At 38.1% G+C, this 25,942-nt stretch overlaps 1 protein-coding gene across 25 annotated transcripts in view; it reads left to right on the forward strand.

The window, feature by feature from the left end:
- FoxP (forkhead box transcription factor P) overlaps positions 1–25,942 on the forward strand; it is a 475,517-nt gene that overhangs the window by 261,213 nt on the left and 188,362 nt on the right. Inside the window, exon 1 of one of the 25 annotated variants that reach the window (XM_087354656.1) lies at positions 14,361–14,738. The exons of the other annotated variants lie outside the window; for them this stretch is intronic. The gene's annotated coding sequence lies outside the window, so the exon portion shown is untranslated. Of the gene's footprint in view, positions 1–14,360; positions 14,739–25,942 lie in introns of those variants that run through there. 25 annotated transcript variants of the gene reach the window in all.

The raw sequence follows: 25,942 nt of genomic DNA on the forward strand, positions 1-25,942 counted from the left end.
CGTCGATACATCGCACTGGACCCCATCATAATCCATTCTACATATTATTCATATGATATTCATTCTACATATTATTCATATGATATTCATTTTAATATTATCTTAACATCTGAGCAGGAAACTCTGGTTATCACTTTTGTCAGTAGTCTGTACCTGAGTCTAAGTTCTTAAAAGTTATGAAAGTTTGTGTCACGCATGAACACCGTCTCATCTGTGACTGGTCTTGAGAGAGATTTTGTCTCACGAAGCCAAACTCCACACGTTTTAATGAAAACAGATTTTAACATATCATAATCGTGCGTTCAAATTAATAAAAATGGCCATATGAAACGTGAACTATTTATAGATTGTTTTCTGACGTATGTGGAAAGAGTGATAAGAGATAAGAGAATGAGAACAGGGGACAGAAAGTAACAAAGAATGAACTTGCGTGTTGTGGCGTCTACCAAAAAAATTCATTTTTAAAGTTTTGTAGACAGAACTCAAAATACGAGCCTTAGGTAACAAATAAATAGTTTTGGTCTTATTAAATAGTCGTTTCCAATATTTATAAGTTATTTTTTTAAAAAAAAATTGCGTCATTTCTCCCGCATTTACCCTATATTCGTAAAGGTTTTAAAGTGTGCTAATTAACACCATCTGATCTGCGAGTGTGACCGATCGTGTCCTTTCACTCCAGTTTCGTTTTTTGTGTGTCCTCCTGTCTCGGGATGCCAACTTCTCACGTTTTTGCGAAATGGTGGCGAAGTAAGGTGTATAATATTCCAGTTAACAGTTGAGGAGGTAAGTGGTACCGCCGACTGCATACGAATGGAGGCTAGGGGGACAGAAACCCCCCCCCTCCCCCCAACAGCAGCCATTTCTTTTGGACCCAGGATAGAATCTTTGTACGTAGTTTGTAATGGTAGTCTACTCCCAGATCTTGCGGCAGTGTAATTGTGGCCGGGTAATAAACAGGAATGTTCATATTATATAGAAGTGGAAAGTCCTTAGGCTTTAAGGACGAAGAAAGAAAGAGAGAATTTTCTTTATTTCAGTGCGGACAATAAAGAGGCTACATGACGCATTTCTGCAACCTGAACTGAAGGCACAGTTTTGCCCCGAAACGTGATAGAATCTTATTTATAAGATAGTGTAATTGCGTCATATTGTGAATCAAATATTAAATTAATTATTCGGTTTTGTCCGTCTAATCACAATTATATTTAAAATTTAAAATTTACAAATAAGATAATTGAATTATAATTTTATGTTCCACATCGAATAATCGATTTACATTACATTTGTAAATCAAAATTATATTTAAAATTTAAAATTTACATATAAGATAATTGAATTATAATTTTATGTTCCACATCGAATAATCGATTTACATTACATTTGTAAATCACAATTATATTTAAAATTTAAAATTTACAAATAAGATAATTGAATTATCATTTTATGTTCCACATCGAATAATCGATTTACATTACATTTGTAAATCACAATTATATTTAAAATTTAAAATTTACAAATAAGATAATTAAATTATCATTTTATGTTCCACATCGAATAATCGATTTACATTACATTTGTAAATCACAATTATATTTAAAATTTACAAATAAGATAATTGAATTATCATTTTATGTTCCACATCGAATAATCGATTTACATTACATTTGTAAATCACAATTATATTTAAAATTTAAAATTTACAAATAAGATAATTAAATTATCATTTTATGTTCCACATCGAATAATCGATTTACATTACATTTGTAAATCACAATTATATTTAAAATTTACAAATAAGATAATTGAATTATCATTTTATGTTCCACATCGAATAATCGATTTACATTACATTTGTAAATCACAATTATATTTAAAATTTAAAATTTACAAATAAGATAATTAAATTATCATTTTATGTTCCACATCGAATAATCGATTTACATTACATTTGTAAATCACAATTATATTTAAAATTTAAAATTTACAAATAAGATAATTAAATTATCATTTTATGTTCCACATCGAATAATCGATTTACATTACATTTGTAAATCGATTATTCGATGTGGAACATAAAATGATATATTAATTATCTTATTTGTAAATTTTAAATTTTAAATATAATTGTGATTAGACGGACAAAACCGAATAATTAATGTGATAGAATCTTTTTTTCTTTTCTTTTTATCTGCGAATTGCAGTTGAATATAATCTGTGATGTTTCTACGTCATGGTGTTGGAACACGAAATTTAGGGTCACAGGTTTCATAGAAGTGAATGTAAAGGTTTAAAAAATACACACCTTTAGAATCCGACCTGAGCTCTACAGCTGAAACGCGTACGAGAGGCTTGCGGATGAAATAGGCGGAGTTAGTTTCAATTTCGATTTTAGTTTCATTAATATCTTCGAAAATGCTCTAAAACTTTGTGAGATGTCGAGCATTTCACAACGGCTCACGTGATTACGTCTTGAATTTAAAACAAAATCAAAATATGGAACTCATTTTTTCGACTCTGTATCGCGGTAAGATTTTGTTTTTGATTTAGACAATTACAAAAGTTTAAAACTACACGGATTCTTCATGTGTATGCAAAACGCTGTCTCTTGACATTCTACAAAAAAAAAATACATGTAACGCGATGACTTCAACATTCTTAAAAGACAAGTGTCATAAATGTCCTTTTATTCTGGATTTGAAAACTTTGTAGACTCATCGGCGCGTGCCAAAATTTTGAAGAAACTTACTACTGTCTTCGTCTTCAGGGCTGAAATCCTACCTCGGAAATGAAGACAGTATGTTTTTTTCCGAAACGTTGTCTACTGACTGTTCCAACTTCAGGGCTGTACAGGTTTCATTTTGTGTCATTCTTAAAGGTGGCCGCCACCGAATCTGACGCCTTGTAACACTTTTACCCTCAATTGTAGGAATTAGTTTCTAATGCCATGGAGTTCTCTCCGCTTATGTCTTCGTTATTCCTTAGGGTCGTAGGTCCTTAAGCCTGTTTAGTGCCCCTAATATTACACATCTCATCACTCAAATTAGATGTTATTATTACAAAGGCTTATCCAATTATCCAGTTGCTAAAATTGTCCCCAGACACCCTAATTCCGGTGGTTTCTGTAAGGTGGAACAACACTTGTCCCTGTCCTTCTGTCTCAACACCCCCCCCCCCGGCCCCAAACCCACCCAATTACGTGGGCCCAAATGTTCTGGCTATTTCAGCCTCACGGATAAAGGAAGTTGATTTGGCTTTGTTCTGCCTTATATAACAGTGGTAGTCATGGTTTTCGGAATTGTTAAAAAAATGTGTTGAAAATATAAGGGAAAGGCGCACTCGAAATTTGTTGGAATTCTGAATTTATTATACGTCGTTTGTATTTCAACTTCTGTTTTGATACGCGCACGAAATGTAGTCCTAAGTTGATTTGCCCCATTTGAACATTCCTGGTCGGTACTCTGCTTTTAAGTGAAAGTAATTCAAATCCTCTTAAAAGTGTAAAAATATAAAATTTGAAAGCACATTCCGGTTTATCTGGTATTTTTGTCACAAACAACAATCCTTTGATTTATTTGGTTTTGCCTGCTGTGATTTGGTTCTTTGATAAACTTTTTAATGCATAAAGCGATCTATGTGGTCATTAGATTCTCATAATAAATTATCAGTATTATTATTTCAGTACAGTTTACTAACAAATCCCGTCGAAGTTCGGGAACTTTATCTACTCATGGAAAACCACAAGGTATTAATGTGAGATAAATCTGGCAACTCTGCTAAATCATCTAAGGAAGCAGTTTGGAAGTTTTTGATTGGGTTAAATTGGTTTTTCTTTTGTCTTTATGTGAAAGGTTGACGGACAGGTCTCAGACTTGGTCTAGGGGTCTCAAAAAATATTTGAATTTTGTTATTTTACCTGAAGAAAGAAGGAAAACGATCTTCCGAAACGCTGTGTGTTGGATAAAGTCCGAAAACCAATCATTATAATCTATGAATGAGTTAGTTTATCGTATTTTGCTCTGTGATAGAAGAATTCGGTTTCAAAACTAAAACGTAGCCATTTCTAGTGTAAACTTGACGGAGTTCACGAGGTGTTAGCGTATTTTTTTTTTATTTAGTGCTCTGTCTGACGACAGGTCCATATGAACAGGATACTTCCATCCTTTTCTCTTCTCGGACTGGGACCTGTTCATATACGTTCTTGGCAGATGATCCAGAAGTGGTTTGCCATTGCCTTCTTCTGTGTGTGAATGGAGTAATTGTTGGGATGCCACGGAGGAAAACTCCGTGTTGCCTAGACCACGGCCTTGCCCAACACAAGTTATAAATTCGGGCATCGCTTGGAATCGAACCCGAGACCCCAGGATTACAAGGCCAGCGTTCTAACCGCTAGACCACCTCATCTTATTATTATTTAGTGTTCTGTCTGACGACAGGTCCATATGAACAGGATCCTTCCATCCTTTTCTCTTCTCGGACTGGGACCTGTTCATATACGTTCTTGGCAGATGATCCAGAAGTGGTTTGCCATTGCCTTCTTCTGTGTGTGAATGGAGTAATTGTTGGGATGCCACGGAGGAAAACTCCGTGTTGCCTAGACCACGGCCTTGCCCAACACAAGTTATAAATTCGGGCACCGCCGGGAATCGAACCCGAGACCCCCAGGATTACAAGGCCAGCGTTCTAACCGCTATTAAGTGTTCTGTCTGACGACAGGTCCATATGAACAGGATCCTTCGATCCTTTTCTCGGACTGGGACCTGTTCATATACGTTCTTGGCAGATGATCCAGAAGTGGTTTGCCATTGCCTTCTTCTGTGTGTGAATGGAGTAATTGTTGGGATGCCACGGAGGAAAACTCCGTGTTGCCTAGACCACGGCCTTGCCCAACACAAGTTATAAATTCGGGCACCACCGGGAATCGAACCCGAGACCCCCAGGATTACAAGGCCAGCGTTCTAACCGCTAGACCACCGTGGCTTATGTGTTAGCGTAACATTTAAAAAATCTCCCCCCCCCCCCCATAGCATGGATACAAAAAATTCCCTAAAAATAACCCTCTGCCTCTTGGAAATGTACTGAAAGAATGCAGACTCGCGGTTATAGTCTGAATGATGTTTGAGATAAGTAATATTAAACAGCAATAGTACCGGATGCATCACCAATAGACATTAGCGATGTTTTTTTTGATACGATGTGAGGAATTATTCATAAATATTCGAAACCCTGAACGCCGTGTTTAGTTTTCAAAAGTGGACTGTGGTTAATCTTTGTTTTTCTTTTAACTACGATACACGGAACTAATTATGAGCAAACCGGTTTATGCAGTCTCGTATTCTACTTGGGTATTCACCTATGAACCGTGGAACGTACTGTAACTTAAGTGTGTTACGTACTGACGGTAACGTAGATCTACTCATAATTGTTAAATTTAATGCAGTGATGTACTGTCACTTGATTAGATGTTTCAATATGGAAATTTATTACAATTTTCTTAAATAAATTATTTATTTTTAATCCGTCTGATCACAATATAATTTTATTTAAAAATTTTTATAATTAAGATAATAAAATATCATTCATGTTCCTTATCGATTGATCGATTTACATTTCTGGAACATTTACACAACATGTTTCAGTTTTTTATATTGTGATCAGACGGATTAAAATAAATAATTGATATAATATTCACAATATGACGCAATTACACTATCTTATGAATTTTCTTAAACTTTGATCGTCTCTAAAATTCCTGGAGGAAATAAAAGAATTTTAATTTTAAAGTAATTTTGAGACTGTTTTTAGAAAAGTGTAAAAAATAAATAGAATATTGTCTTCGGAACGTGTGAAGACCTACTTTATATTATCGTGGTAATTTAACTCTTGGCTTGTATTAATACTCTTTCACAGCTCCAATTTCGGAACATTAGTTTTTGCTTCCAGGTTCCGTTGTCATTTGAACGGTACAGAGATTCGATCCGGTGTGTTGTAGAATGAAAACTGGGTCTTCTTATAGCGCGGTAACTGGTTCTATGAAGTTATTGCTACGGTGCCAATATGACTGCAAAAAGAATCTTAAAAGTAGAACTGGAATGACTATTTTGAATATCTTGGCTGTTGCAGCCAAAAGTTCATTCACAAAACAATTTTGTGTTGGCAAACGGTTACGCAGAGGGACTTCTTGTGTCTGAGTCATTCACAGTACGAGGCTTCAGTTTGATGTCTTACTTTCGCTAAAAGACATTACATTTACTAACAAAATATATGAAGATTGAAAAATAGACTCACTGACGTTTTAACAGTATTAGCCGGTGAAAATTAGGTTAAAAAGTGCGGTTTGTCGGTTGCATTCTTCAGTGGCGGAAGTGTTGGGGGCTGTAGTCGTACTAGTAGGATGATACAGGGTGTTCACATTAAATACTTATTATTTTGATGTAACATTTCTCGTGAACTAAAAGGTATAATTATGAAAACTAAACGAATTTTAGAAGGTTATATGATCAAGTTTCTGTGACGTACATTTTACAGATATTTAAAGAAATTCGAAGAGTGTAATGTCATGCGAATCTCAGTAAGTATTTATTATTTTCTACTTGAGACGCCATTTTAGCAATTGTTAGTGCAGCACTTCGGGTTGGAAGATTTATAAACTCAAGTGGCGTGAATTTTTAACCTAATATTTAAGCTGCTCAGATGTGTTTAGTTTTAAACCCTGTATCTCTAGGTTCTTGAGCAATATTACGCTTAAAATTGTATACATTTTATATGTACTCATTATTATTATTATTATCCCCTATGTATGTTGTAACAAATAGAACACGTTCGAGGTGTTTCAGTGTTTTAATAACTGTACTGGTGACGTTTCCTTTCGAACATAATTCAGGAATATCTTTGTTAAATCCTCATCTAAAGTGGCATCTTTAATGCTGATATTTCAGGTTCTCACGGCCCCAAATATGAAAATAACTGTCTTCTAGTTTGTTGCGCCATGTATTATGGTAGAATTTTACCGACGTTTCAGAGGTGATTGCTGTCTCCATCACCAGGGCTCATTGCTCTCATGATGAAACATCTTTTAATGTCGTGTAAAATGAGGTTAAAAGAGATATGTAGGGTAATTTGGTGAGCTTCGTATGAAGTTTAATATTTTCAATGATTGTACTTAATATATTTAGAACATACACCTAACACACTTCTTATATACTTTTGTTGACTTTATCGTGTCTGAAACCAGTTTATATACAAATTTCCAATGCTACGTAGTTTCAGGAGACATCATACTGGGAGAGGGAAAGTTGTAGATCCAAATATTGTCGCATTTATTGAGGCTAATGAATGCTGCTCACCACAGATGGCGATACAGAGTTGGCCACGACCGGTGGACAGAATCCCATAATTCCTCTACCCCTCTTGAGAGCAGAAACGCAAAACAGATTCCTAATATCCGCTAGCTACAGGCTAATATCGTACATGTCGACTTTACCATCCGCGCTGTATCGGTCAGTGTGTTGCGGTTTGTAATGGCTAAGCGGAAAACCAAATCTCGTAATTTTAATTTTGTTTTTAATTAGAAAAATTCAGATGTCAAGCACTCTCCTTCCCTAATATCGTGTGGCTATATTATGTTTATGGCATACAGTTAACCGCATGGTGTGTGCTGTCGGGCTGATATATGAGTCTCAAGGTGTTACATCTTCCAGCGGCTTCGAACGTGTTACAGGCAAAACTACACTCAACGGATGAAATTTTAATTATGGAAAAAAAAATCTAACCTCGACATTACGTCTGGAAACGTACAATGGATAAATGTTTTATTATTTATTATTTTTTTGCAGATATCACAGGAACAGGAAACCTTTCTTTAGTTCACTGGTTTGTCGTGCTGAGTGTATTTACTGAACACGTTAGACCCCCCCCCCCCCTAAATGACTTTCATTCTACCCTGAAATTCACTCACAGTCCGGACTAAAAATGCATAATACGAATATTTAATTATATATACGTAACACGAAACGTGGCTGAATTCATTTCCAAATTTTCGTCGTTATAAGAGAAGAAATAAGTAGCTTATCCAACTGTTTTGATAATATTAATCTTGTTGAAGACGAGTAATAAGCTCTCAAAAGTTGTGTTAAGAAAATGATAACACGAATTACTTTTGTATTAAGCGCGTATTACGTAGCATACAATAGGTCACCCATTTATACAGATGTTCTGATGTTTATTTACGTGTTTCTGTATAGTAACTTAATCGCTTTATGCACTGCGTTTACCGACAAAGTTGAACGCAACTGTCCCTTCCCGGCTCCCGCGTGGAACTGCTGTGATGTACGTAAGGCGATACTAGACTCGTATCAGGAAGACCTTGTATAGCTCTTGGCTGTGAGTCATGCAGTTCTCGCTAAGAGAATTCTAGTGGTTTATTCTCAAGAGATGCGTGTCTTGTAAAACGCCTTCATAGATTTCTTCCTTTTCAAGAATCGTTTGCGACTAACGTACAATGTAGATGTTCACGAGCTGATAAGTAAAGCCGTACGTCGTTAAATATGTCCAATATTCTGTCTTTTTTTTAAAAAATAAAGAAACAGGAACCATGTTTTTTACTCAGAGTGAATTTAAACTGCACGCTCGTCTCACGTTTTCTGTATCAGACGATTCTGACAATATGAGGCCACAACGGTGTCTGATAATCTCTGCTCCTGTCCAAGAAGAGACGCCTTCCACCACTTTTAACCATTCCGCTCGGGACATTTTCATTACAAAATACCACCTGGAGCTGTTGGTTCTCAGACTGTCTAATCGTTACTCATCTCAAGTTGCATAATCACTATTAAATGTTCTGATGTGTGACTTTATAAACAGTTTACTAGTATTTTTATTTTATTTTAGAATATAGTAATTATAAACATACAAATATTTGACAATTTTTTCTCTGCTGTATTTGTTATGTCGGGCTACAGCCATTTATCCTTCTTTGTTACGAAATTTTAAATCGATTTTGTGGCTTGACGTATCGATGTTTTAATTTTCGGTAGTCATATGTATTTTGTTAAGAGTGGCGTAGTTTTTAAAATAGTACCGAGGGTCTGTTTCGATTGGGATTGCTCCTGGCTGGATATTTCGCGCTTACACCATATTTGTATATGTGCTACCATCTTCAGGGCGATGGCTATGATCCCCAGACTACACAGCGCAACAACCCAGAAGACAGAAATCTTCATACTCATCGCCCTGATGACGGAGGCAGTATGACCTCCGAAACGTTGGTAAACATCGACCAGACTACACAGTGCAACAATCCAGAAGACGGAAATCTTCATACCCTGATGATGGAGGCAGTATGACCTCTGAAACGTTGATTAACATCGACCAGACTACACAGCGCAACAACCCAGAAGACAAATCTTCATACTCTGATGACGAAGGCAGTATGACCTCTGAAACGTTGGTTAACATCGACCAGACTACACAGCGCAACAACCCAGAAGACAGAAATCTTCATACTCTGATGACGGAGGCAGTATGACCTCTGAAACGTTGGTTAACATCGACCAGACTACACAGCGCAACAACCCAGAAGACGGAAATCTTCATACTCTGATGATGGAGGCAGTATGACCTCTGAAACGTTGGTTAACATCGACCAGACTACACAGCGCAACAACCCATAAGACAAATCTTCATACTCTGATGACGAAGGCAGTATGACCTCTGAAACGTTGGTTAACATCGACCAGACTACACAGCGCAACAACCCAGAAGACAAATCTTCATACTCTGATGACGAAGGCAGTATGACCTCTGAAACGTTGGTTAACATCGACCAGACTACACAGCGCAACAACCCAGAAGACGGAAATCTTCATACTCTGATGATGGAGGCAGTATGACCTCTGAAACGTTGGTTAACATCGACCAGACTACACAGCGCAGCAACCCATAAGACAGAAATATTCATCGCCCTGATGACGGAGGCAGTATGACCTCCGAAACGTTGGTAAACATCGACCAGACTACACAGCGCAACAACCCAGAAGACAGAAATCTTCATACTCTGATGACGGAGGCAGTATGACCTCTGAAACGTTGGTTAACATCGACCAGACTACACAGCGCAACAACCCAGAAGACAGAAATCTTCATACTCTGATGACGGAGGCAGTATGACCTCTGAAACGTTGGTTAACATCGACCAGACTACACAGCGCAGCAACCCATAAGACAGAAATATTCATCGCCCTGATGACGGAGGCAGTATGACCTCCGAAACGTTGGTAAACATCGACCAGACTACACAGCGCAACAACCCAGAAGACAGAAAATCTTCATACTCATCGGCCTGATGATGGAGGCAGTATGACCTCTGAAACGTTGGTTAACATCGACCAGACTACACAGCGCAACAACCCAGAAGACAGAAATCTTCATACTCTGATGATGGAGGCAGTATGACCTCTGAAACGTTGGTTAACATCGACCAGACTACACAGCGCAGCAACCCATAAGACAGAAATATTCATCGCCCTGATGACGGAGGCAGTATGACCTCCGAAACGTTGGTAAACATCGACCAGACTACACAGCGCAACAACCCAGAAGACAGAAAATCTTCATACTCATCGGCCTGATGATGGAGGCAGTATGACCTCTGAAACGTTGGTTAACATCGACCAGACTACACAGCGCAACAACCCAGAAGACAGAAATCTTCATACTCTGATGACGGAGGCAGTATGACCTCTGAAACGTTGGTTAACATCGACCAGACTACACAGCGCAACAACCCAGAAGACAGAAAATCTTCATACTCATCGGCCTGATGATGGAGGCAGTATGACCTCTGAAACGTTGGTTAACATCGACCAGACTACACAGCGCAACAACCCAGAAGACAGAAATCTTCATACTCTGATGATGGAGGCAGTATGACCTCTGAAACGTTGGTTAACATCGACCAGACTACACAGCGCAACAACCCAGAAGACAGAAATCTTCATACTCACCGCAGTGAGAACCTCAAATACATACACATTTATTGTTTACTGATATATATATATATATATATATATATATATATATAATATTTACGCTAAACATTCAGTGAAACAATACAAAATTTACAGTGAGGATGATTCGGACGTGTTTGTATGAAGTCTCTATGGACTGCGTCAGGACGAAGGTGGGATGGGCTATTCAGAACAGACAGCGAAAGGAACTGGGTGGATATAGGCCAGCTTGTTCATTTCAATGCTCTATGGTGGGTATTTTTAACTCCATCCAGTTATTTTTAATGAGTTATCTTTAGTTGAACCTGAGGAATAAGATTACAATACAGGCGTTTCAAGGAACCAGCTCACTCTCGTTGTGTCGTTATTAAATAGATTATTTATATGACAGGCTTGAGGTACTTTCTCAGCAGAAGAGATTGAAATTCTGTTATTTTTATGGAATTAAATATTATTCTGTACATAATAAATTAATTACAATTCTTCATTTAGATAAATCATCCTGTCAGTTGTCGATGTCAGGTAGTTGATATAGCGTCGATATAAGATATTATTAAATACATACAGCTACGCGTTCATTTGTAAAATTTCCTTTGTATCTTGGGATTCTAAAATTATTGTAAATATATAAAATATACGAAGAAAATTAGCCAGTTTGAGAAATTATCCTCTGTTTCAGTTTTGAATTTATTTATTTTCATTTAAACAGCGTGACATGTGAGATGTGTTTTTGGGGCACCATTAAGAAAGAAATATTTTATAATTTTTTTATTTTTAGTATGTAAGCATGTTGCGTAGTGAGAAGTGAATTTTTTCGAACACCGCGCACATACTTCATCGAGGGGTGGAAAGAATGACAGCTGCTTTGTTCTTGAGGGTAGTAATATGTTAATTCTGAAGTATTGATAGTATTAATTTGAAATATGAAATTCATAATGCGAATGTTAAGAAATTACCTATTGTAAAAACAATAATTTTTTGAATGAAACTAACATGTCGTAACACGGAAGTTTGTGCAGATAAGAAAGGATAAATTCTTTGCGATATGTCATCTTATTTTCTCCCACCAGAAACATTTATGGTCACTTCTCTGTTTATATTAGACGCGTTCTTATTGGAAATCAATTCACTTTGCGTTTTTATAAGGAACTGAGCTAATTTGTCGTATTTATTTAAGGTAATGTTGGCTAGGAATAAAGTTTTCTTGGCCACGGTATGTCACCTTTATAGAAACACCTTATTTAAGTATTTGGAAAACCCTGAAAAAGGAATTCGGTTTAATTCCTGATGAGATGGCATTGGTTTTGAGTACTTTCTGGTGGGACAGCGCTATTTAGCTAATGAATAAAGTATAAACAAAACACAAATGCCATTAACAAACAAAATCTCGTAAACAAACCACTTATAACTCTTGCATGATTGCCGAGGATAGAGAATGACCTCGAGTCTGATCTGTTTACTTGTGTATATATTAACATTTCTATACGACGCTGATAGTTCGAACAAGAAGACTTGATTTAACGCTTAGGCAGAGTTTCTCTTACCGTTCTCAGCTTGGCCGTTACGAATTCGATCCCGTCGGGGTCTCATCCGTCCTTCTGTCCGCAAAGTGTTTGTTATTTGGCGTCTATATGTCTCCCGGTCGTGATAGGTGATATATAAGATGAATTAAGTTTGGTGTTGAGTGTCTGCATTTCAGAGAAATTATAACTTACGTCAGGTTTGTGGTTACACGCAAATGCAGATAAGGTTTCATTTTATCACGACGATGATTGTGAAGATAAATGTCTTCTGGGATGAGTCCTGATGATGGAGGCAGCGAGTACCTCTGAAACGTCTATAAGTATATATTAAATATTGTCCGTCTAATCACAATAAATTCTTATTAAATATTAAAATATTACAATAATTAACATTTTAAAATATTTAAAATATTAAATGAATATTCGATTTACATTAGACCATCATTTTTCATGTTTCACGACATGTTTCAGTTGATGGTCATTTAATATTTTAAATATTTTAAATGTTAATTATTGTAATATTTTAATATTTAATAATGATTTATTGTGATTAGACGGACAAGATTTAATATATACTTATTATATCACAATATGACGCAACTTTACCATCTCTGAAACGTCGGTAAACTCCTACCAGACTACACGGTGCTACAACCCAGAAGGCAGCCATCTTCATATTCACCGCCGTGAGAACCTCAAATTTGAATAATTTTTTCTGCATTTGATTTAATTTCTTTCGTAATAAGGATCTTCAAAAAATTGTTTATAAGTGAGACCAGTCGTAGTTAATTTGATATTTCTCAAGCTGCTAACAGCGATAAGTACTTAAAAAAGATGATATTAATATTGTGTTTTATAATATCACGTTAACGTTTTACATCATACAGATTGACGTCAAACATGAACGCGGGCAGACACGTAAACGGGCCACAGGTTTACGATCCTTATTACACGGCTTTCTTTTCGAACTTTGAATTTCCAAAGAAAGTACAACTGCAGTTTTGCAAGCAGGATGGTCAACACGACGCAAAGGAATAAAACACTTCAGTGTTAGGAGTCACGACATACCGGGGGGGATCCCCCCCTCCCCCCGCAAATGTAGCAGGGCTAATGCGCATTAATATTACGTTTTAGAATGTAGCAGCGGAAGTGGCGAGGAGACGGGTTGTGGGGGTTGGGCGTGGGGGAGGGGGGGAACCGAGCGTTACATCGGCCGTCACGGGAGCCCTCATCGCGTCTTTTCTCTTGCTTTTTTGGACTAGTAAACAACAAAAATGCCCCCTTCCCCCCCCCACTGCCTCAACCCTCTTCTTCATCCCCCCTTCTACCCTCAAACTCCACTCAGTACAAATATACTACTACAGTATTGATTTATCCCCTCCCCCCCCCCCTAAACCCCCTTCATTTCGTGACTACTGCACAGAAAAATATTACATGAAGTCTTCTCGCTCCATCCAACACCATTCCTTTATTTTTTAAGGGTTGAAACTATGGCTGACACGAACCAGAGGGGGTGTTGTTTTCAGGGTGCCATAGTTAGGAACTGTGAGGGGTGGGGAGTGAATAAAAAGGCTTCGTATACCAGAGCACGTGCCCGTACCCCTAGGAAAAATCCCTACACCCTCCCATTTTATATTACCACCCTTGCTTACTGTCAGGCGAAGAAGGGTGGTTTTTTTTTTTCGGTACAATTTCAATGCTTCAGCCAGCAGATACATGACTGTCAGCCCAGGGTATAGGAAACATGTGCGAGCGAGCGAGAGGTTGTTGATTGTAGCTTTGCGTAGGGTCTGCTCTTGTATACAGCAGCTAGATGAATTGTAAACATTCCCAGGAGCAGCGAGCGTTAGCGTGGAAGGCAAGCTACTGGCAGTCTGTACTTGTGTTAAGAGATAGGGGGAGTCGGTCGGTGTACGAGCGAGTGTGAAACGACCAGAACCCAAGAAGGCAGATGCTAAGTTGCGAGAGAGCCCTCCTCGACAGTCTAACGCAACTTTACCGTCGTGTGTCGTCGTCGGATGTGGTAGTGAACGTATTCGTACCGGAAGACGTTTCTCGATCGTTTTAAAATGAAAGTGTTGGTGATTCGTTTTGTGGAATTGGAGTTATGGTGGGGACGAATTGCTACTTCTCGTGACCTAGTGAACAGTGGTCGATAATCAACCATCTGTTTGTTGCTATAACCTACTACTTCGGATCAACGCAGACGAACGTGAGTGGTTTAGTCATCTCAATTAAATTATTTTGATTCTATTGTTCTATGAACTCTCAACGGCGTTGAAAATTATTTTGTGTTGTACTCCCATATGTAGTTATTTTTTCTTTGTATTTAATTTCTCGGTAGTTGGTATCTGCGGGGTTTTGTTTCATAAGTTACCAACAACTGGAGGTACAATGTGACGTAGTTTCAGTCTGTCTTAGTTTCAAATTTTGAAAAATTGAAGTCGATGTGTGCCTCGTAGCTGTGAGTTCGCCGAGGTTGATCCGTCTGTCTTCTTTCTCAGTTCAACGAAATTCTTGAACAGCGAGTGGGGGGGGGGGGCGAATTTAGTTGAGGTTAGGGTATGTTCTGTGGCGTTCATCGCAGACTGTCCAAATTCTTCTCGTATGTTTGGTCACTGTAATACCCACGCGGGCTACAAAGCATTGCTAAATAAATAGACAACGTGGACAAAACATTAAATCTTTTAGTCATAAATTGTAGACTTATGCCCACGTAATGATATGTGGAAGTTTGTTGTGTGTTAAATTCTTTACAAACATGAAAGCTTAAGGAAATTTTATGTATAAGTAAAACTGCTAATGTTTGTAATTTTTTTTTTAAAAAAAAAATAAATTATCGTGACATCGAGTTTTATGCTCTGAGTTGTGTGTTCAATACGTAGCCAGACTTGTTGGTGTTGTTTTGTTCGTGAGCGTAAAAGCAGATTGAATTATTATATATATTTTTTTTTTAAAAAAAAGAAAGTTATAATCCGTATCATGGTTAAGAGATGCATTGTGTTTGTTAGGTGCTGTTTCACTCAAATCTCTGGACTGATAAATAATTCAGACGCGAATAATTAATTAAGTTACAGAGCGGAGAATCAGCTGTTTTAATACGAATTTTCATAATTTGCATTCAGCAGTTATGAGGATAATTAAATCGCTGTGGATTTCCTGGTGCGGTATGTACCACGAATTTAAGAAGTAAGAAATGCATACAGTCTGAATTCAAAACTCAGACAATTGACTTAGGAAATCTTTACGGAGTTTTGTGATAATTTTCAGGAGGTTATTTCGAGATCTATGGATTAATTTGATGCTTATGGAGCCGTATCGGCCACAGGATCACACGACCTTTTAACCCAGGAGACCATAATCGACTTCAAATCGAATATAATTTATACGAGATGTTAACCTAAATAGTTTCCAGTGTGTTTAAACGAATCGGTAATTACCATAATCAAAACAAAACACCTTAGAGGTGCGTGTCTTCATAATCATTTACGGATTAGACCGTGTGGTCTATTCCAATTTACAATTAATTCAGATGAATTCGATTAGACGTTTGGCAGGACTTGGAAAATTATTGATTTATTGAGAAATTATTGGCTTGTGAGGAAGAACCCTGATCCATGGGTTAGTTCAGGCACGTTTAATGGACAGAGTAATTTCATCCGTTGTTTTTCTGACGTATTTTGGGCTATGGTTCTAACAGTGACTCTTCTGCCGAGTAACTTGAACTCCCGATTCGTATTCGGGAGGTCATTGTTTTAAATCTTTTACCTCCTGATAACACGCGGTGTACTTGAACTGTTGGTAAGCCTCGTTACGTCACAGTGTGAACGTTTACTTCCAAGTTATTAATTTCTGAAGTATCGATAAATATTTTAATGATCATTATGTGGACTTACGTCATAGGTATCATCGTAATAATCCCCCCCCCCCCCCCCCGAGTAAGGCCTCTGATGCGTTTTGCGTGTGATTCTAACAGAAAACAGAATCTTTTGAGTCTTTCCCTGGTCTGTGTTATTTTATAATTCGCTACTCGGCAGGGGGGGGGGGGGGGGGGGAAAGGAAGGAAGACCTCGACCTTTTGACACGTTCTATCCGGTTTCGTCTATAGACGTATAGAAACTCTGTTTCTGGCTGAACTTGTAATTCGATCAGTATTTCCTTCTTTCTTTATGAGTGTCGAACTTGTATGTCTAATCTGCGGAGTGTCTTGTGATATTAATCTCACGTTGTCTGTTTTTTTTTTACTGAATTCAGCGCTGTTAAATATCTCAATTAGATGTAAGTAGATTCATGTCGTCGCTGAAGAACAGATTTTTTTTTATATTAAATGTTAATTTTTGTAACTTTACTGATGTGGGAGATGTGATTTAAAACATTATTGCTCTAATGTTTTCGTATCAAAGTCATGATTCTTCTTCGTAGAAAGAAATAATATGAATGTTACAAGACAGTTATGATTATTTTGTTATTTCTCTTAAATGGAAAAGCTGCTTCTGTTATCAGTTTACTGTTTCTTGATTAATCTCTTGACTTGAAAATTTTTATCTGCGAATCGTCTATTGTGCTCAGTTCATGAGAACGGCCGAGTGGATAACAATATTCTCGTCATATTTTAAATTCCGTCTAGAAGATAAATCTGTTTTCCTGTCTTGGTTCAACTATAATGGCATGACATAGTGATTTCAGTGTATAGATCGCTGACAGCTGTAGGCGCTTATAACGTCCATTAATATTACCTCAGATGATCTATATGATAAAGAACTGAATGTTTTTTTCTTATAACTTCGACATTGAAATATTTACTCAGAAAGTTATAAACACACGATAATTACCGCATCAACAAAATCTTTTGCTTCCGGGCGTGGTTAAATTCAACTCGCAACACGGCGTAAAGTTGAACACAGAAATTCCAATTCGATTTCAATAACAGAAGTAGCTTGTGTACATTATCGCATTTTAAAAAAATCGATTTTTGGTTTCGATAGCTCGATCCGTTCATTAGTGTATCGAGCTATCGAACCCAAATCTTGACACAGACTTTTTATTGAGAAGATTATGGTCCTTCAGCTGGTGAATAATTAAAGAACACGAAAGTTGGATTTAGTGTTTGCTGTTGGTATCATTGTTTATACGAACCTGGAATCTACAATCGAAATGAGAACTCAGATGCTCGTTTCGACTCTGAGTCGAGTGACTGCGAACAATGTCCATTTTAACTTGTAATTTGTAGGTTAGAATCCTGTTGTAAGATCTTATAAGGAAAGTGGTCTATATTCCGTCAAACACACAGCAATGTAAAACAATGTCTGTACTAAAGAAAAACGCTGTGGTTACAATATCGATAATTAGATTATGTTTCGACCAGCGTTGGTCATCTAAAGACAATTTAACTTAGAGTGACGTATAAAATTCTTAATTTTTAAAATGTTGTGTACAGGGTTTTATTTTAATCTGTAATGGAGACGTGAGTTCAGAGTAAAATATCGTATTTTCTGTGCTCGACTTGTACAAGCATTCCATCACTTTCTTTCTTTCTTTCTTTCTTTCTTTCTTTCTTTCGATCCTGGTTTCCTTCTCTAATTTCTTCTTCTTTTCCTTTCCTTCTTCGTGTGTCATTGCAGATTCGTCATTTTTACTGCTGATTTTGAGGGAAGTAAGCATTTTGCGTCCTAACCAATGGCGCACTAAGACATCCACTTTCGCTCTTCATTTGTCTGTTCACACGGCGAGAGCTGGCGTTATTTTTACCCGCGCTAAGTGAGTTGGCGCTCCGCACAGTTTGGTCACATAGCCCATGAGAGCCATAACAGTTGAATTCAGCTTCAAACATTGTTATAGATTCGTATGTATCTCTGTATGGTCTGTGGTGACTTAAGCCCTGAAGATGGAAGCAGGGTGTTCCTTCGAAACGTTCGTATGCAGCCACTGAAGGTGACGGTCTTCTGGGGGCATTGCGAAGTATAATCTGGTGAAAGTTAACCGACGTTTCAGAGGTGCTTACTGCCGACGTCATCAGGGCGATTACTCTGATGATGGAGGCGGTACCATAAAGATATTAAGCAATGTGTTGTATTCTGCTGAAGAATCAGAATATGGATTAGTTTAATAAATTAATAAACTGCGTTTCATACTTTATAGATAGGGATATAATTGTCATATAGCCGTGTTTTCGGTCAGAGTCTCAGCTCCGATTGTCAGCAGGAGCAAACATCTGAGGTGGCAGCTTTTTGTAATGCAGTGGTTGGCCACAACTGTTTTGTATTTGGAGGTTTCCGTGGTTTAATCTCGACCGAGGTATGTGTTACCCCGATAGAGATAGGTCTTGTGTAGTTTTCCTCAGTCTCTCTAGGAAACTCGCTGTGATTTTTCGTTTGTACGCTGTGTGATCTTGGTCGTTTATACAGTTGTGAAACTGGAAACCAAAACTCAAAGAAGAAATAGGGAAACGCTGTATTTATAACTTCTACACGCATGAGGGATGTGTGGCCTTTGATAAGGATGGAGGCACGAGTATTTTTCAGGGGGGGAAAAATGTATTTCGATAGGTAGGGAAAATATGAGGAAGGATTCAAGAAGAGGTCCTTTTGAAAGGTTATACCAGCAGATCCTGTAAAATATTAGTCCTCTGAAATATTAGTTAATGCTGCTCATAAGTTTATGGTTTTCGTCATGTTTTTGTACGAGTTTGAATCTTTATTTTATTTTGAGAGAATTCCGTAAATTACAATTGTTTTGAAAACAAGTAATCGTACAGTCTTATGAAGTTTACCAACGTTTCAGAGGTCGTTGCTGCCTGCATCATCACTCGTCGCCCTGATGATGGAGACGACAAGAACCTCCGAAACGTCGGTAAACGTCTACCAGACTATTACGTATAAACTGCAAAGGAAAAATCCTGTATTGTAAATTTATATATCTGCGTAGTTACAGGAATTCTACTCGGTAGTAGTTATGAAGAAATAGATTTTATGAGAGTTGATACATGAGCCACTTTTGCGTGAACCGCATGGCGACTGAGGGACTGCAGACCGCCACCTGGAACAACAAACCAAGGCTACACAACAAACAGGACCCCTCTAGAAACACCTTCATCTGAAAACAGACGTCTCCCGGGGTAGTTGCTATGGACAAAGTAAATAAGAATTGTGTGCAGCCAACATATCGAGTAGAAAAGTTAAACGCTTCGTAGTTGCAAAATCATTCTCTTCCGTGTTCAAAGGTAAACTGAGAAAAAATCTGTAAAGCGTGGAACAGAGTCTGTCTGCATCACAATCGATTTTAATTTTTAGTCTTGCGTTTTAATACAATTGTAGGTTAGGTCTAATCGTGAAGGGAAATTCTGCGTCTGTGAGTTTACAGTAATGAACATCTTGCAAATGATTGGCAGATATTGGAAATAAATAAATAAGCAACTCTGAAAAACTGAAATCTGGTTTTGTAACCTCTGTCAGAAAGAATTTTTATGACATTATTTGAGGAATAGTATAACTGTTTTATTATTTATTTATTTATTCTGTACGATGATATCATTTCATGTCTGAGAAAAATAATGTTACATTTTACATTTGTAGGCATGATACAAAAGACGTAGAACTTTCTTGATTGAAAGCTTGCGGGTCTGATCCCGAGGTCATGTGTCCACATTGGAATTTCTATGGGATACTTCACTCCATGATTAAGAGTATCTGGACCTAAGAGAAGGGCGGGGAAAATTACATAACGGTATATTCAAAAATTGTCACATTACCTTTTAAAGCCCACAATAAAAATTCTACATTTTGTATTTGTGTATGTATTTCGCGTGATTCTCACCGTAAACAGCGATAATTTCCTTAAACAACGTTAACTATTTGATCTTTGTAACGGTGAAGAGATGTGTTTTCTTCGCGGTACGGACTGAATTCTTAAATATTATTCAGATGAGTTTTTGGTTTTAAAGGGTTGATATAAGCAATGCTTCGGATTTTTGGGGGCTGAACCGTGTTGAATGTTATCCAACGTTTCGTCAGACATTGCAGTTGTCATCTTCAGGGCGAAACTTCGAAACCCGAAGTTGTACATTGAACTCCGATCATGAAAGCGATGACAATTTATTTTATAGAGTCCACTGTTATCGGGTTATCCCGAATTCGGGAAAGAATTTCAAACCACTCGACCGTAGGGAAGAAGAATGTGTATACTCTTAATATGAGATGGGGGATCAGGTGATGGAATGTCAGTACGACAAATGAAATAACACAATGCCAAAAGCCTGATGACCGTTTCGACGTGACCTTTCTTTGTTTCTGATCCATCCTTTGACGTGGTTATTTAATCATCCTGGTCACAGAGATGAGGTGACGGCGGTTAACAAATCTCCTTGCTGTGGTTCTTAGTCGCTGTGTATCCATCCGCTAATTAGCGTTTCCTCAGGAGGAATAAATGTCTCGTCTCTTAAAGAGTGGGCGACATAACCTTACCACTCTTTCATACTCTGAAATGTCAGCATCAAAGAGATACACCAACAACTCGTGTATCTGTGTTCGGTAGCTTAGTAGAGGAATCCGTGTAATAAATTCTGTGGTCTTCCTACTGTTTCCCTAGGGAATTAGAGACGTATCTCCTCCAGCTTTGCTGTAATTCTGTCAGATCATCTCCGTGTATCACTTTCGTCCGTTTATACGACCAGTTCAAGGCACGTATTATCGAATTTTACGGTCTGTGGATAAGCTATTATATATATAGTTAAGTTCAATCGCGGTTTACCCAAATCTTTTTCCAAATTCACGACGCGGTGTATTAAAACAGGCCACGACCACGTCGTACAATTTTCATTTCTCGTTTTTAAGTTTCTTGAAGAATGCAGCTCGAAATGTAATTTTGGTTGGATATCAGCACTTGGAACTTTCTAGAAGAAGTTTTGACGTTACGTCTCGATCTGTACGGTAGGATTTAAAGGGTCGTAATGATGAGAAAAGTTCAGAAATGACTTGAATTATCGAGTGTTTTCGCTGCTATAGTTACAAAGAGTTTTTATTCCACAAATCGAGTTCATGATGTTAGAAATAAAGGCTTATCAACATATAATTAGATAGTTTAGTTTTTTTTTTAGTTTGTCCCACTATACGCCATGTAGGCGTTTGGGGGGAGAGGAGGTATAGCTCCTCTCTTCCTTGACCTCGGCACTAGATGGGGGGGGTGAGTGGTCAGCATCACGCCTCGGCCGGCTTTACCCCCGGGAAAGGACCCCGGTACCCATTGTAGAGGAGGCTGGGTGGGCCCCAGAGCCGGTCTGGACACAGAGGCTAGAGGAAAAATCGTCTGCCCCCGTCGGGGATCGAACCCCGGCCGTCCAACCCGTAGCTAGTCACTATACTGACTGAGCTATCCCGGCTCATTATCAACATATAATAAATGTGTTAAATCGAAGGAAAATACAAGTTAGAATACCAGATTTCAGTTTTTGAAACGCTAGACGATAATATCGGGTAAATTTTATGATTTTTTTTAAGTGAATTGAAGTTAGTGTCTGTCGTCGAACTTAAAATTCTATGGTGTTCGTTGCTTCTCGTAAGAGGGAGCGACGTATAGACACTTGGGCCCTATTTCTTCACGGCTTTTGCATCTCGTAGCAAGAGTTGTGGGTTCCTTATGGTGTACAGCTAATGTTCGGTATCTATGAAGAAGGGATGGGTGGTACTGGTGTTTGAGAAGCAAAGGGGTTGGTTGCTTGGTTGATTCTTTGCCTCTTCGGAATTCCTGGCTAGATGAACCCTGCTAAGAACGAGCCACGGGGAACAAAATGTTCCAACGGGGGGCGTAGGAGGTGGATTGGGGAGGGGGTAGTGTGAGTTCCTGTTGTAATCTTTGTGTAGATTGTTATTGCAGACTGTTCCCCTTGCCATGAACATGAATATTACTACTGTTCCCTAACCTAACCCCGAAGCGTTACGGCTATTAAAACCTCGCAGCCCTAATGAAGTAACCATCTCCCAAAACTTAGTAACGCGGTTTCATGTTCTTTCGCGTTTTTATAATGACACACTTCGCCGATGACGCTTTTGAAAACTTTCTATACTCGAGCGAAAATGAAGGAAATTATGTGGATTCGCCCTCGTGCGCCCCTCACCTCTCCGCAACCTCCTACTATCTTCTGGGCCATTTGTTTGACACCGGGAGCCCTTAAAGTTAATTTAACTGGATATTGATTTGATGAGGTTCATTTTTATATATATATATATATATATATATATATATATATATATATATATCAGTCTTCTCGTAGTTTCTTCTTCCGTGTAGTCGTTCTTGGTTCTTACAATTGATGCATTTTTCATTTATTTCAGAATATATTACACGAATATGATATACTGGTTGCACAGCCAACTTTTAATCAAGCCGAAGTTAATAAGTTTTTTTTTCACCCCCCCCCCCCATTTCTGCCTTGGACTTGAATCTAGATGCGCGTTGAGTCCTAAATCCCTCAGCTAGAGACGTTCTCGTGACCACTCGTGGATGAATTTTTATTGCCTCTGAAATAATTATAATACGAACATTATTTTTTCGGAGAGCGTCTTGTTACTTGGTGACACACGTTCTGTTCCTTGATTCGTATCACCCCCCCCCCCCCCCCTTTAACGCTTCTGTTATTTTAAAGCTTTAAATTACAAATTTATTTAGTAATATCTTTTTATCTAGTATTAATCTTGTGTTACACAGGACTTTTGTTTGGTCCAGGGCGTTTATTTACTGTAATGTCAGTCGTAGCTTAAGACAACTTAACGTAAATCGTATACTGTGATGATGATTCTGTTTTTGTGAAAAAAAATTTGTCTTCTGGGTTGTTGAAACCGTTTTCATGATTTGGTTTTGTTTTGTGCTGTTGAATAAGACGTTAGATTTTATTCTCCCTGAAGAATGTCGTTTACTCCTTTGGAGAAGCGTTGAAGTCATGGGTACTTGTGAAGAATTTTTGAATTCCATTTGGTTTGTTAGATCGTGATAGTAAGTGAAGATGATGTACGGAGGAGAGAGAAGTCCGATGAGATAGGACGGGTTGAACACGGAAAACGGAAAATGAATTAGGTATGCTAAGGTTGAGCTGATGGAAAAGGATGTCGACTGGGAGGAAAGACTGACTTAAAAAATTAAAGGATTTTATTCTTTTTGTAATTTTATGGAGAACACTTCTGGAATTCATGAGAATGGTTACTCAAGATGTTTTTTTGCACTGCGTGTGGATAAGGAGAAGTAGTTTCCGAATCAAAGGATCTGTCTTGAGTGTCACATCCTCTGTCCCTCGGTCGACTACGTAAAGTGTAAGTCTTTCTGAAGCGGTTAACACACTTTCAAGGAAACAATGCTGAAACTGTTGGGGGATTAGGAAGGAGACTTGATGCTTGTGGTCGGTAGATTGTCTGTTTCTGGTCCGCTTAGAAGGATAAGTCGTCGCTTCGTTTGTTTGTCCGCGTAGGTTATACGTGGCGTAAAGTCAGCAAACTAACTGAAACTTCATTTTATGTCTGAAGTGTTCTACAAGGCGGTTTGTTAGGGACAGAAAAGTACAAATACAGGGGGGGGGGCCCCGGTGGGTGAGAGAATGCGAAGTTTGTGAGGTACATACACATATAGGCCTATACATATACCTGAACTAAGTTTCCCTCAAGTTTTGGCCTCGGTAGAGTAAACGTATTTCATTATACATGGTAGGGGTCTTGGAGGCAGTTTACACGAACGCTCTGACTATGTTCTTCAGGCTAAGCAAGCAGGGGGGGGGGGGAAGGGGAGTGATCTTTCTAGTTAGGGAGCTCAATTGTTCCCGCGGGCCGTCAGGAACTATGGAGGTAAAGATCGCGGATAACTTAGCCCGACGCGGACAGGACGTGATGGGCCTCGAGCACCCCCCCTCCCCCTCTGCCACCACTCACCCCCTCAGGGTTTCCTTACATTATAACGCTCCTGTTTTGTGATTGTGTATTTTCGTACCAAATTAGTAAATTGCCATGTGTCTCTCTAACTCGTGAGAGGGTTTTCGTGGACTGATTTGTCAGACTTTGACCTGAGATCGACAGCGTGAATTATGGAGCTGTTCGCTTGTTCTTTGTACGGGGACTAGGGAACTGACGATGTATAGTTCCATCGCCGCTAATAATATTAGTAATGTCTGTAATAATAATTATATTAATAAAATAAATGATTTCGATAATGAGACATTGGCGCTGGAATTGAACGTGACTTTTCGAAGACGAATTTTGATTCTTGTGGATCGTTGAGCTGTGTAGTCTGGTTGTGATTATTGCATCGATTATAAAGTCAGTGGATGATAGAGGCGGCAGTCACTTCTGAAACGTCGGTGAATTTTTTTAGTAGACTGCGCGGCGTAACATTCCAGGAGACATCCAACTTCAGACTCACCACCGTGAAAAATCTGAAACGTCCGAGCTACTGAAAATACATTATAATTAAATAAATAAATGTATCTTATATGCGTCATGTTTGTGTTTGATTAAATATATTTATTTTGTACAGTCTATACACAAACGTTTGAAGTTTATTGGTGTTGTAAAAATTATATAATATTAAAACATTTTATTGTGTAAAATATTATATTAGCGCTCTTAATCGTAAATACGATTTTACATTATATCTAATAGTTTTTAAAATATTTTAAATTGATAAAAACCTGAAGACGACGGTATTACCCGTCGAAACATGTCGTTTTAATAAAAGCGCTAAAAAATATAATGTAAAATCGTATTTACGATTAAGAGCGCTAATATAATATTTTACACAATAAAATGTTTTAATATTATATAATTTTTACAACACCAATAAACTTCAAACGTTTGTGTATAGACTGTACAAAATAAATATATTAAATATATCTGTGTTCGGCGACTTGGATACTTGGTAAATTGAAACTTGAACACTGTTTTATATGTGTAGTTATTAAGATGGCCGGGCTTTGGTAAATTATGTAGGGCTACTGTTTGATTCTGTTTGAAGAACGTCTTGTGTCCACGTGTCCAGCTCCAGTCGCCCTGTTCGAAACTGCAAGGAATACATGACTACAAAGACAGTCATTGGTACTACCAGCGATCGGAAGCAGAGATTGCACGCGACTTGTTCGCAAAGTAAATCGAAGGCTTGTTTTTGTTTTGTTGCTGCGAAAGAATGATGAAGGATGTTTTTGTATGGTATTTGTTGTTGGACAGTCGGTGATGGCGCAGGAGTGGATAGTAAACAAACTGCCATGTCCTTGACAAAGGAGAACTTAAAATCACAACTGGACCGCCAGTCTTTTCCAGACGTGTGAGATTGGAGCTTATGTAATTATTCGTGGAGGCTGTCAACTGCAGACGAAGGACCTTGCTGGTGGATGCTTATACGATGACATCAGATCATCAAACAAATGACAGTTTGCTGTACTCGCATCGC

The sequence above is a fragment of the Zootermopsis nevadensis genome, unplaced genomic scaffold (genome assembly GCF_977971745.1).
Source record: "Zootermopsis nevadensis isolate Lab colony 2312 unplaced genomic scaffold, Znev_1.0 Znev_ptg000023l, whole genome shotgun sequence".
Taxonomy (NCBI): domain Eukaryota; kingdom Metazoa; phylum Arthropoda; class Insecta; order Blattodea; family Termopsidae; genus Zootermopsis; species Zootermopsis nevadensis.